Here is a 13,251-nt window from a genome sequence, read left to right on the forward strand (position 1 = left end):
CCCTCAAGTAGTGTTCCTGCAAGAAACACACTGGGAGCATAACTCCCCTATCTCCTTGAGAGCCCCTTGGATTGGGGAATGCGTGTCTGCTCCTTACACCAATAAAACCAGAGGTGTGGCCATCCTCTTTCATAAGAATCTCCAATTCTCCATTCTCAAAAAGTATATCGACCCTGAGGGCAGATTTATATTTTTAGATGTCTCAATCGACAATGTGATATATACCTTTCTAAACGTGTATGCACCTACTGGATCTAACAATCTCTTTTTTGCAGATATTCTCCAAAGAGTTTTATCCTGGGGCAGCCAGAACTTAATCCTAGGGGGTGACTTCAACACAGTCGTTGATCCATCCATGGACAGATCGGGGGTAAGTACCAAAAAACCCGGGCCCTCCTCTACTCTGCTTTCCTCATTTTGTTCTCAACTAACCTTATTAGACCCCTGGCGTCTACATAACCCCCTTCAACGAGATTATTCTTTCTATTCCCACCCACATTCTACTCACTCTCGCATTGACTATCTATTTTTATCCAAACACCTCTTTTCTAAAGTTACCCACACCTCAATTAAAGACATCATTATTTCGGACCACGCCCCTTTTACCCTGTCCCTACATCTGTCCCTACCTCAGAACATATCTAAATGTTGGAGATTCCCAGCTTATCTCACACATTCAGAGGACTTCTTATTACATCTTAAACACACCTGGCAGAATTATACTACTGACAACCTAGATCAAGAATCTAACACTCCACGTTTTTGGGGAGCCTCTAAAGCAGTCCTCCGTGGCCATATCATCTCCTACGTCAATTCTAAGCGCAAGAAATTTAACATAAAATTACAAGAACTCAGCGCGGCTCTCACACTTGCATACTGCACATACAAACAAAGCGATAGCCCTACTCACAAGGAGGCGTACCTCATGGCAAAACAAATCTATGATACCTTTCTCACCGAACAGGCCCAGATCAGCTATGATTACGTCAGGAACAGGTTTCATAGGTGGGGGAATAAATCCGGTAAGCTCCTGGCCAACCTGGTTAGGGGGCCCCGAAACAAAACATGGGTTGACTCGTTGCACAGCTCTGGAAGTATTCTTTCTGATCCCACTGACATCTGCTCGGCTTTCATGCGCTTCTATAAGTCTTTATATACTGCCGACGTTGATAATTCAACTGATGGTCAATTATTCCTAGATGAGGCGCAGTTACCGAAGCTGGAATTAGAGGAGAGGGAATCATTGGATGCTCCCATAACTGAGGAGGAGGTGCGGGCCACCATTAAGTCCCTCCACAATGGAAAGAGCCCTGGCCCTGACGGCTTCAGCGCTGAATTTTACAAGGTGCTAGATGCCGACATACTCCCCATCTTAACACGATTATATAACCATATACTAACAACAGGGGAGACTCCCCTTCGTTTCAATGAAGCCAAACTCATAGTGCTAGCAAAACCTGGTAAAGATCCTACTCAGGTTGGGTCATACCGCCCCATCTCACTCCTCAATCAAGATTTTAAAATCTTGACTAAAATCATAGCTAACAGGTTGCAAGCATACTTACCCCAACTCATCTCACCTGCACAGTTGGGATTCGTCAAAGGTAGACAATCCACACGGGGAGTGAGGGCGGCCCTAACTGCGATATCCTACACCCGCCTTAATCAGGCCAAAAATAACATCATTATAAATTTAGACGCAGAGAAGGCATTTGATAAAATTGCCTGGCCTCACCTATCTCGAGTGCTTGCCCACCAGGGATTTGGCACAGTGTTTTGCAACCTGGTGCAAACCTTATATACCAACCCAGTGGCGCAGGTCTTAGTCAATAATGTGACATCTTCATTTTTCACGTTGGAAAGAGGCACTAGGCAAGGATGCCCCTTATCTCCCCTCCTTTTTGATTTGGCATTGGAACCCCTTATACGCCATATTCTGTCACACAAGAACTATAAGGGCATTGCTGTGGGAACACAGGAATTAAGGGCGGTGGCATTCGCAGATGACCTCCTCCTTTTTATGTCAGATCCTCACCATACAATCCCGCAGTTAATTGCCATGACTGATCGCTTCTCCTCTTTCGCAGGGTTTACCATCAATTACAGTAAGTCAGAAGCGTTGGCCATATATGGACAGGCGAAATTGGATTGGGGAACCACCTTTCCCTTTAAATGGGCAAATACACATATTACCTTTCTAGGCGTTGCACTCCCTGCTCAACCATGCCACCTATATAGACTTAATATTACTCCAGTCCAACATAAGATTAGAACCGAACTTGGCCTCTGGCAATCCCTCCCCCTTAATATGCTAGGGAGATGTAACTTATTTAAGATGGCCAGCTTCCCAAAGCTCCTCTATGTTTTACAGATGACCCCCCTATTGTTATCTAAATCAGACCTATCCTCTTTGAATGCTTCTATCTCCAAATACATCTGGGCTGGTAAACGCCCGAGGATTAGCATGAAAAAATTAACCCAGACGGTACCTTATATTAAACGATACAATCTTGCGTGCCTCTTACGCATAGCTATGGATTGGCTTGGAAATAATAATTACTACACAGATTCTAGCCTAGATTCTCAACTATGTGCTCCCTTATCCCTCAATTATCTTCTACATGCCAAGCCCTCCAAATTGGCCTTACATATTACCACTAATTTACTACTACTCCCCATAATGCAGGCGTGGAAAATGGCAAGGAAATCCCTCAAACTTCAATATTTATACTCACTTTCACTGCCCCTTATCGGCAACTTAGAGTTTCAGAAGGGGGAAGCTCTACAACCTTTCATTACCTGGCACTCTCTTGGCGTCCGCAGTCTGCGCAACTTGCTTAACTCCTCCCGCGCCCCGCTGTCTTTCGTGGAGGCGCGAGAGAAATACGGCTTACTTCCTCACCACGAGTTTGCCTACTTCCAAGCAATACACTATCTTAAAACTGTACTATCTAAACTGACAGGGATCGACTTTCTTAACTCTCTAGACACACTAACCCAGTCGGCCTACTACTCTATATCAACCATTTACTCACGTATCCGTCTTGAACTTCTCCCAGACACAGACCTTCCGGAGCTGTCCCAGTGGTCCTCCCACATCCCAACGGTCACCCCTGAATCCCTCCTAAATCATTTTCAGTTGACCTTGAAACTTATTCCTGCAAGCTCTTACCAAGAAATGGCCTATAAAATGCTCCATAGGGCATACATTTCACCTAAACGCCGATCACTGATGGGCATCTCAGAAGATAGTAAATGCACCAAATGCCTAATGGAAGGGGCCGACCTCTTCCATTGCTTCTGGGAGTGCGCTCTGGTGTCACAGTTTTGGCATGAGATACATCACTATGGAACTACGTCCTTAGGCATATCTTTTAGCTGCACCACCTCCTGGGCACTGTTCGGATGTTTGACTTATCAACCGGACATCCCCAGGACTAACAAAAAGCTGCTTATGATACTATCAGCAGCTGGCAGGAAGGCAATCCTGCAACAGTGGATTCACAACATACCTCCTAATATTTCGATGGTGACCTCTAGACTATTTTTTCTATTCACCATGGACTGGCTGGAGACCTCTATCCATAAGGAGAGGCTCACCCCTGCTTTGTTCCAATGTTGGAACCCTTACATTTTGACACTCCCCCTACATACTAAACAAGCCATAGATAAATGCTTTCAATCCACCTCATGGTACCTCCTCCACACTATAGACCACCCTAACCCCTTAAACATCTGACTTATCCTTTCTCTTCTTCTCCGGACCCTTCTCCACTTCCTTCTATATTCAATCGTATACCGGGCTGCTTGGAAATATAGACCCCCGATATGGGAAGATTGTGCTGTGGATGGATCGACGACCCGTGTCCCATAGTAGGCATTACATGTTGGTTTATTTTCTTATGTTTTAGGTATTTTATACAAGTCTAGGGATTTTTTTTTTTCTTGGTTACCCTGTTTTTACTAGTGGAGAATCAATGATCGATACATCTTGTTCCATCTATAATATGCTCCGCTTTGGTAATTAAAACACACTATAAATTCCCTGATATCATTAGTTCTATATATGTTCCCTTTTATTGGAAGGGTATAAAAGTTATTATTATAAGAGGAAAAATTTGAAAATATGTTTGGATCTCTACCTGGGATTATATGGGACTGAATAATATGTGACCCCTTGTCTCCTGCTAGGAGGTTTCTGTATGATGTATTTTATGTTATACATTGTTAACTATATACTACATTTCATGTCTCGAAATACTGCTTACTTATCCTGTACGATGTGAGATTGCAATAAAAATAGTTTGGAAAAAAAAAAAAAAAAGAAATACTGAAAATTTGGTGACATTCTGGTTAGTAGTTTTTGCTGTAGACTGCTTGAAATAGGTGAACTTTAACTATAGAAGCCCTGGGGTAAATGTAATAGGGTCCGAGTTGCCAGAGGTGTGGAACTTTTTAAATCGGCAATCATCTATAAGGCAAAAGCCAGGTTGGTTTTGCCTTGTAAATAATTTGTACTTTAAAAATATAGGCATTCTCGCCCGAAATCCCGCACCTCCGGCAACTCAAACCCTATTACATTTACCCCTCAGTATTTTAGTGGACAACAGTGCGTATATATATGTAAATTAAAAATGTATTTTAAAAACAATATTAACTAGTGTTTATACAAGACAATGATGATGTACAGTACTGTAAGGTAAAAAGATTAGAGGTCACAGAGAAGTGATTGCAGGTAGAAGTTCTTTAGGGCTCATGTCGTAGCTCTTGCGTTGATTCCGATTCATAGTTACAGTAGCACAGCTTGAATGCCATAACTATGAGGATCATTGATCCATATGAGGAACTGGCCTACTATGCACAGTAAGCACAGACCATAGACACAGCATGAACTGTTTTCCTGAGTCCATCTTCCATCACGCACTGCTCATACCTGGTGCGTTAAAGCTGCTTTCATCATTGACTGGATGTTTTGCATAGGCAGTGGCACACTGCATGAAAAGCCTGAATCCAGAGTTGTTATGCAGACTTTAATTACATACAATTCTTTCTTTATATATATTATATATATATATAAGCAAAACACAGTGACAGGCGGCACTCCAGGGGTCTGAACAACCTTAATGAAGACACTGCGGACACATATTATATATACAGTGGGGCAAAAAAGTATTTGGACAGCCACCGATTGTGCAAGTTGACCCACTTAAAAAGATGAGAGAGGTCTGTAATTTCCATCATAGGTACACTTCAACTGTGAGAGCATTGGTGTGCGCAGGGGGGGTGCCTGGTGCGCACAGGCACCCCCTAATGTCTGGCACCCCGATCTCACATGCCTGATGCAGCGATCGCCAAGCAGGCTGATTACTGTCCCCTCTGCGCTGCACCCTGTCAGGACTGCATTACTGACCGGACGCCTGGGTTAATCAAGGATGCCACCGCCCACCCGTCACATGCCCACCTCTCTACTTCTATGCTATGCCAACGCCAGACACTGATGAGGAGCAGCTTGCAGCCAGCATTCCTCTTAGGAAGACAAATTCAATACTGGCAGGCGGCCGGCAGCAGCATTGACGCGTCACTCATTTTTCCAGCAGCAGCAGTACTAGTCTGCGACTGTTAGTGTCAGTGAGTGACTGACTTGTAAGTAAGCTGCTGCATCTTGCAGGGGAAAGAGAGGGGCAGCCAGACCAGGCTGAGGAGGAGCAGTGTAATTGCAGTGAGTGCCATCAGGGGTGTTTGTTTGGTGCGCACCACAACATCTGACAATGTATCTGCTTTATTAGGATTGGAACAAGGGTGGATATTTTATATTATGATGACCGTAAATAGATGGTGCTAGACACGCCCAAAAGGCGGTGCTAGACACACCCCTCCGACGGTGCACCCCCTAATAAAATGTGCTGCGCACGCCTATGTGTGAGAGACAGAATCTGATAAAAATAAACAGGAAATCACATTGTATGATTTTTAAACAATTTAAAAACTTGCACAATCAGTGGCTGTCCAAATACCTTTTTGCCTCACTGTGTATATATATATATATATATATATATATATCATATTTTCCTAACAACTACTTTTTGACATGGGTCACTGCTAAGGTATTGTTTACAGGAGTGCAGTGTGCAGGGGCAAACACAGGATTTCTAGAGGGGGTTCCAAATGCTTGATCATAGAGCGAGTGTGGCTTGCCCATGGAAGGCTTTTGCCCATTAACAGGCTATTGTCTGCTTCATGCAACGTGCAGTGTATGTAATACAGGAAACATACAGAGCCAGTGATCACAGTAAGCCATTAGATGCAGCAGTAGGGCATGCCACAATCTGTGTCCCTTGTTCAGCGGGTCATTGGAGCAGGTCTGTGCAGAAGAAACCCTTCATGCACTGCCTATGGAGTATGTGCAAACGCATAGCTACCTTAGGTGCAGGAAATGCAGATGCTATGGGGCTCGGAGCAGAGAGGGGCCCACCTTCCATGACAAAATTACATGTGTTTTATACATTTTTCACCATTCGGTGATACTTACAAACTTTTGCCTTGGGTCTGAAATATATCTTGGTATACTCTGGACCTGCTCATTGTTATGTGGTATAATATGGACTGGAAGGCATTATAATGTTACATAATATGGACTGAGGCATTGTAATGTGCCAAATATGAAGTGGAGGCACTATAGGGTGGCATAATATGAACTGGGGAGAACTATATGTCATAATGTGAATTGGCAGTACTGTGGTGCATAATGTGTATGGGCAGTCCTACAATGTGACTTAATGTGAACTAGCGCACTACTATGGTTCAGAAAATTAACTAGGGCACTATTATGGGGGATAGAATTAATAACTGCTGTGAAGAGGTGTCTCCCTGGAAGCACTGGGACAGGGGCCCCTTCAATATGTTGCTATGGGGCCCACAAAGTTCTGGCTACACCCCTGAGTATGGGGATTTATTTTTACTTTCATCTGCGTATATTTGTTGTATGATCTTAGCTAGAAATATGGCAATACTGTTCCACAAGAGAAAGTTCTGCATAAATGTTATTTTCTTCAGATATTGTATATATAATATTCTCTGCCTGTATTTGAGGTTTACAGAAGGTAAATGATAAGGTCTAAATACATTTAGACCTGTCTCCTTCATCGTATATAAAATAAATACAAAGTGCACCACCTACTGTAGTAATTGCACTTTCAATGTCAACAGAGTGACCTGACTGTTAGGCTTGTTTCTATTCCACAGTTAGCTAAGTACATGGCGAGAAGATAGAATGACCTTTACATCTGAGAAAAGCTCAAAATTTAATAAAAATCTTTTTTTATTAACACAATTGTTTATATGTTTTGTGCTGTGGTACTTTCATAATCTACTGGTGCACTCAGGTCACATTATCACCTTCCATTTCTTTTTATTTATTACCTGTGATTATATTTTTGAGGCAAGCTAAGGTTCTGTTAATAGACACAAGAGTGTGCTATACAGTTGTCAACTGTCCTTATTTTTTAGTATCTACCAATTTGACAGTACAATTCCCCTTATCATTTATAATTTACATAATTCTCACTATCTAGGTTTATAATCTGGGGATTATAACAGCTGGTATTGGTGCCTGTTCATAGTATACGATGTTTAAAGCAACATACTTTAGTTTTAGTAATTAAGGGGAGTATTTAATAAAGCTTGGACACAGATAACATTGTGAGAGATAAGGTACTAACCAAGCAGCTTCTACCTTACATTTTACTGGATGTTTTTGAAAAATAACAGGAGCTGATTGGTTGGTACTTTATCTTTCACAATTTTATCTCTCTTCAAGCTTTATAAATACCCCCTTAAATCCTTTATCTATATACAGGTTGAGTATCCCATATCCAAATTTTCCGAAATACGGAATATTCCGAAATATGGACTTTTGTGAGCGAGAGTGAGATAGTGAAACCTTTGTTTTCTGATGGCTCAATGTACACAAACTTACAAAGTTATTAAAAATATTGTATTAAATGACCTTCAGGCTGTGTGTATAAGGTGTATATGTAACATAAATGCATTCTGTGCTTAGACTTGGGTTCCATCGCCATGATATCTCATTATGGAATGCAATTATTCCAGAATACGGAAAAATCCGATATCCAAAATACTTCTGGTCCCAATCATTTTGGATAAGGGATACGCAACCTGTAATATAATTGATATGCCCTTTGTACAATGCATTCTCCTTGAGGTCTTCAGATACAGTGATGTATATCCCACTAGGCACGGAAGGCATATGCCTAGGGGGGACACTTGCTGGGTGGGCGTCACAGCATGCTCACTCAGTGGTACCAAGTGGGAGGGGGGGCGGCGGGTACATTGTACCTGGGCCTGATGGAGGGGCCCAGGTCCCGCTGCCCCATTGTAGAGAGCGAATGCACGGCGCTTGGTGTTTGTGTTCTGCACCGTGGAGAGAGGCAGCTGCAGAGGCAGTCACTCCTCTCTCTCCATGCGTGATATGTAGGGGTGGATTGGGGGGTGAATGATCGCGCCGACCACCTGAAGGCTCTTCAGCCTTCATGCTGGTGCCCCCTGCTGCAAAAATGCTAATTTTTTTTCAAATTTACTAAGGAGGGGGGCTGGCCACACCTCCCTGCATTGACCATGCCCCCTCCCCATTACCTGGGACTGGCACAGCTGCTGGCGCCCCTGCGCTCACTTGCATGGGACCCTGCTAGGCTGATGGCCAGATGAGGCCAGGTGACTCTTTTTTTTTTGGTCACTACAACTTATTTTTATATTTTGCATCTGGAGAGGGAGGAGGGGGCAATGGTCAGCAAATTGTGGTGATTGAAGGGGTGTGAGACTGGTGCTGCTTTTGCAGTTATCCCAACTGCCCCAACATGAAGTAGGCAGTGGGGGGGTAACAGATAATCTTGTGACTAGTGGCGGCCAGACCCCTAAATTCGCCTCTGTTTATATAGTATGCATTGTACAGTATAAAGGGATTTAAATTCAGTATATAGATAAATCCAGGGCTGGATTTAAGGAGAGGAGATGGGTGAGGCCATTCAGGGACCTCCACACATTAGGAGCGCCTATACACAATGGCCCGAATCGGATGCCAGAGGTGGCGGCACTATTAAAATCGAAGCACAGCAATTAGCTGTGTCTGCGTTCTCCCCTTATTTGGCTGCGGGCAGCAGTGAGAAAGAAGGATGGCTTTTAACTGACTTTTAACACAATGGCCAAACCAGCTATGTTCGCACAGCAACCTTCTATTTAGAAAAACAAAGACATGAGCAGGTTGTGGGTAAACACAGATAAAAGACAGAAAATGGATACATAACTTTACAAGTACAGAATAGGGTGCTATATAACACAATGTTTGTCATAACATGTAACACACGTGATGATCATGTCAAATGTAAGGATCATCTCTGCTGTCATCTGCTCTAGGTTGGGCACAAGTAATAGAAGACTAATTTCTGATGCATGGGACCGCAATGTATTCTGTGATGTTTGCACACACACACAAACACCATCTCACTAATCCTCATGACACACAAACTCCAAGGATTGTAATTATGATCTGAGAAACCAACTGAAATTGCTCCAAACCTGAGCCCCAAAGCAAGAGGGATTTCCAGCTGAAGATGATTAAACAAGAAGCAGCACTTTATCTCCGTAAATGGGATTACTCTACCTCTGCCGTGCTAGCCTAATCTGTTTAGAATAGCTTTACTGCGATAAATTTTGGTTTGGGAAAAAATGTGAATAATTCAAAATCTTGGTTATTCTCAAAAATAATGGCCCTCATTCCGAGTTGTTCGCTCGGTATTTTTCATCGCATCGCAGTGAGAATTCTCTTAGTGCGCATGCGTAATGTTCGCACTGCGCATGCGTCAAGTAACTTTACTAAGAAGAAAGTAATTTTACTCACGGCTTTTTCGTCGCTCCGGAGAACGCATTGTGATTGACAGGAAATGGGTGTTACTGGGCGGATGTACGGCGTTTTAGGGGCGTGTGGCAGGAAACGCTACCGTTTCCGGAAAAAACGCAGGCGTGTCTGGAGAAACGGTGGGAGTGCTTGGGCGAACGCTGGGTGTGTTTATGACGTCAGCCGGGACCGAAAAGCACTGAATTGATCGCACAGGCAGAGTAAGTCTGGAGTTACTCAGAAACTGCTAACTCGGTTTTGATCGCAATATTGCGAATACATCGGTCGCACATTTAAGATGTTTAGATTCACTCCCAGTAGGCGGCGGCTTAGCGTGTGTAACTCTGCTATAATCGCCTTGCGAGCGAACAACTCGGAATGAGGGCCAATATTCTGAGCAAGTTTCTAAGGCAATGGCCGCCCTGGGCAATCTGCAGCGGGGTTTACATAATAAAACTTTTATGGCAGCAATGTATCATCTAGCCCAGTGGTTTTCAATCTCAACCCTCAAGTATCTACAACAGGTCCTATTTTGAGGTTTTCTGTTTGTAGAAGGTGGGATAATTACAGACCCAGCAAATTAGATTACTCACCTGTGTGTGATTAAAAATAAATCCACAAAATATGACCCATTGGTGGTACTTGGGGACTAGAATTGAGAACCAAGATCTAGCCAATCTTCTCTGCCCACCATATCCAGAGTCATTAGCATTATGTTGGAAACTGCTATTCCTTTACCTTGTTCAAACGCATCGGTTGTACGTCTATTCTACTGATCTATCATTCTACTTGTATTTAAATGTTTATTTATGTTACATTCCTTTGCCTCGGGTTGTAGGTTAAACATTTTTTCATAAAAGAACTACCACAGGATATTGCAATAATAGCGTATAATCTATATATTAGAGAATAACATGTGCTTTTCGATACACTTGCTTTTAGTTTTTATTTCCCAAGTATTTAATTGGTTGTGTGGAGGGGTGTACTATGATTGGCCGGCACTCTGGATCCCGGTGCCCAGCATACCGGCGCCAGGATCACAACCGCCGGAATGCCGGCAGCAGGGTGAGCGCAAAAGAGCTCCTTGTGGGCTCGCTGCGCTCGCCACGCTGTGGTCACGGTGGCGTGCTATGCGTGCAATGCTATTTATATTCCCTCCAGGGGTGTCGTGGACACCCCAAGAGGGAGGTTAGGTGTCGGTATACCGGCGGTTGGGATCCCAGCGCCTGTATGCTGAGCACCGGGAGCCCGACAGCTGGTATATCGAGTGCCTCCACAAATGGAGGACTAATGTTATTTTCACTCTTAAACCAGCTATTGCAGAGCACCTCTGATAAAAAAAAAATTCTACAATACTTCCTGCACCTTTCCGACTGACACAGTCACCCAAGTGTCAGTGGCCGAGGAGGCACAAGGATGGCTATTGATTATAATGATATCAGTATGTTGTGGAACATAAATTATGGAAAGTGGTGACAAAAAACAGCATACTCATCAGGGGCAATTTAAAAGAGGAAAGGGAGTGCATGCAGCCTCCATTGCGGGCCCCCTCCTCTCTGGCAGTGAGTAGACTCTCATTAACTAAATTAACACTGACATGGCAATCCCAGATTATTACCATGCCACTAAGATCTAACTGCCAGCAAGAAATGATGACATACTGCAAAGACAGACTGAATAATAATTGAGGATGGACGCTATAGTACGGCAGCTGTGTCTTTGTATGCAGCGGTTGTCCACAGGAGTCATCATGTGTAAATAGATGCCCACAGCCATCTTCTCTGATCCACTGCTGTGTGCATGGACACAGCATTGGATCAACTGCATGACAATTGGACATCTGAAATACCCTCAGGTTACTTTGGATGTCTGGCCAAATAACTGCTGGGGCCAGTTAAGCTTCCTCTAAGGATGAAGACAATGTCTGCGGCACGCCCAAAAAATGGGGCTGACACACCCGTCTTTCCTGGAATGCTTCCTGTCACTGCCCCCAAATGCCAGCAACATCTGCACATGTGCTGTGCGGGATCCAAAAACATCAGCCATATGCAAATGAATAATAATAGCGTCCACCTCTGCATCAGCCCCAGAGAGCACATAAGGGGAAGTTTGCAGTAAAGTTTGGGGAACTATCCTCAGAAGGACATTGGGGGTGATTCAGACCTGATCATAGATGTGCTAAATTTAGCACATCTACGATCAGCTTCCCTGACATGAGGGGGGACGCCCAGCACAGGACTGGTCCACCCCATCAAACAAGTACAAAAGCAATGCACAGAGCGCTGTCAGGGAGTTACTCGTCAGTGCGCGGGTCGCAGCGGCTGCATGTGATGTCACACAGCCGCCACAGCCCGGCCCCCCAACAGTCTGGCCATGCCTGCTTTGCCCGTACCGCACCCCCTAAACGGCAGCCCCTACCTGCCTAGGGACCACCTCTGCCTGTCAATCAGGCAGAAGCGATCGCAGGGCTAAGACAGCCGTCGGCTGTCTGCCATGCGCCGGAGCAATGCAGCGCCGGCGCTTGCGCACTTCAGACCTGATCGTTGCTGTGCGAACACGCACAGCAGTGATAAGGTATGAATTAGCCCCATTGAATGGTTTGAATGTACCCAATGTGATGCCATATGTATACTTGTTATTCCTAACCAACAATGTGAAATTGGAGCATAGCTGATGTAGCTTCAGTTCTATAGCATTTAATGCAAAAGACATACTGGAGAAAGCATTTGGAATGAGCCCTTTGCAATGGAGTAATATTACTATGTTACAGCAGGGCTAATCGGAAGCCTGAGCTGATTTCTTTTATTATTTTATCAAGCAAAAACTGTTACCATTACATGATCCTTCCATGAATTTCCTAGTTAATGGTTTCGCTATTGTTCGTACGTAACATTGCAAGACTAATGAATCCCTGTTAGACAAAGATCCAATTATGGGATATAAATGTGATAAATAAAGCTATTAACTACAATATGATTATACATTTAATAATCTTTTGGCTAGACTGTAATGCAGTGTATAATACTGTGCTTTCTACTAGCATTGCATATACATTAATGGCTCACTTAGAGATAGAAATATGCTATCTATATGCCAACTATCTAGTGCAGTGGGGGGAGCGCTAAGCACATATAAACATGTAGATGTATGTAATATATGTGCAGGCAGTGTATCTGGGATCAGCAGTGGTGCTCTATATCACAGCTTCCGTGCAGAACCCGAGACTTGGCATTAGGCTTCACTCTCCTAAGCCCGCCCCCAGACTCCTGTGAATGTAGCCAATGAGAGTCTGGTGGCGGATCTAGTAGAGTGATGCTTAACGCTGAGTCCCTGGTTCTGCA

General features: G+C 43.8%; 1 protein-coding gene across 1 annotated transcript in view; it reads right to left on the reverse strand.

The window, feature by feature from the left end:
- CLSTN2 (calsyntenin 2) overlaps positions 1-13,251 on the reverse strand; it is a 1,340,366-nt gene that overhangs the window by 1,059,533 nt on the left and 267,582 nt on the right. The gene's annotated exons all lie outside the window — the stretch shown is intronic.

This window comes from Pseudophryne corroboree, chromosome 4 (assembly GCF_028390025.1).
Source record: "Pseudophryne corroboree isolate aPseCor3 chromosome 4, aPseCor3.hap2, whole genome shotgun sequence".
Classification (NCBI taxonomy): Eukaryota; Metazoa; Chordata; class Amphibia; order Anura; family Myobatrachidae; genus Pseudophryne; species Pseudophryne corroboree.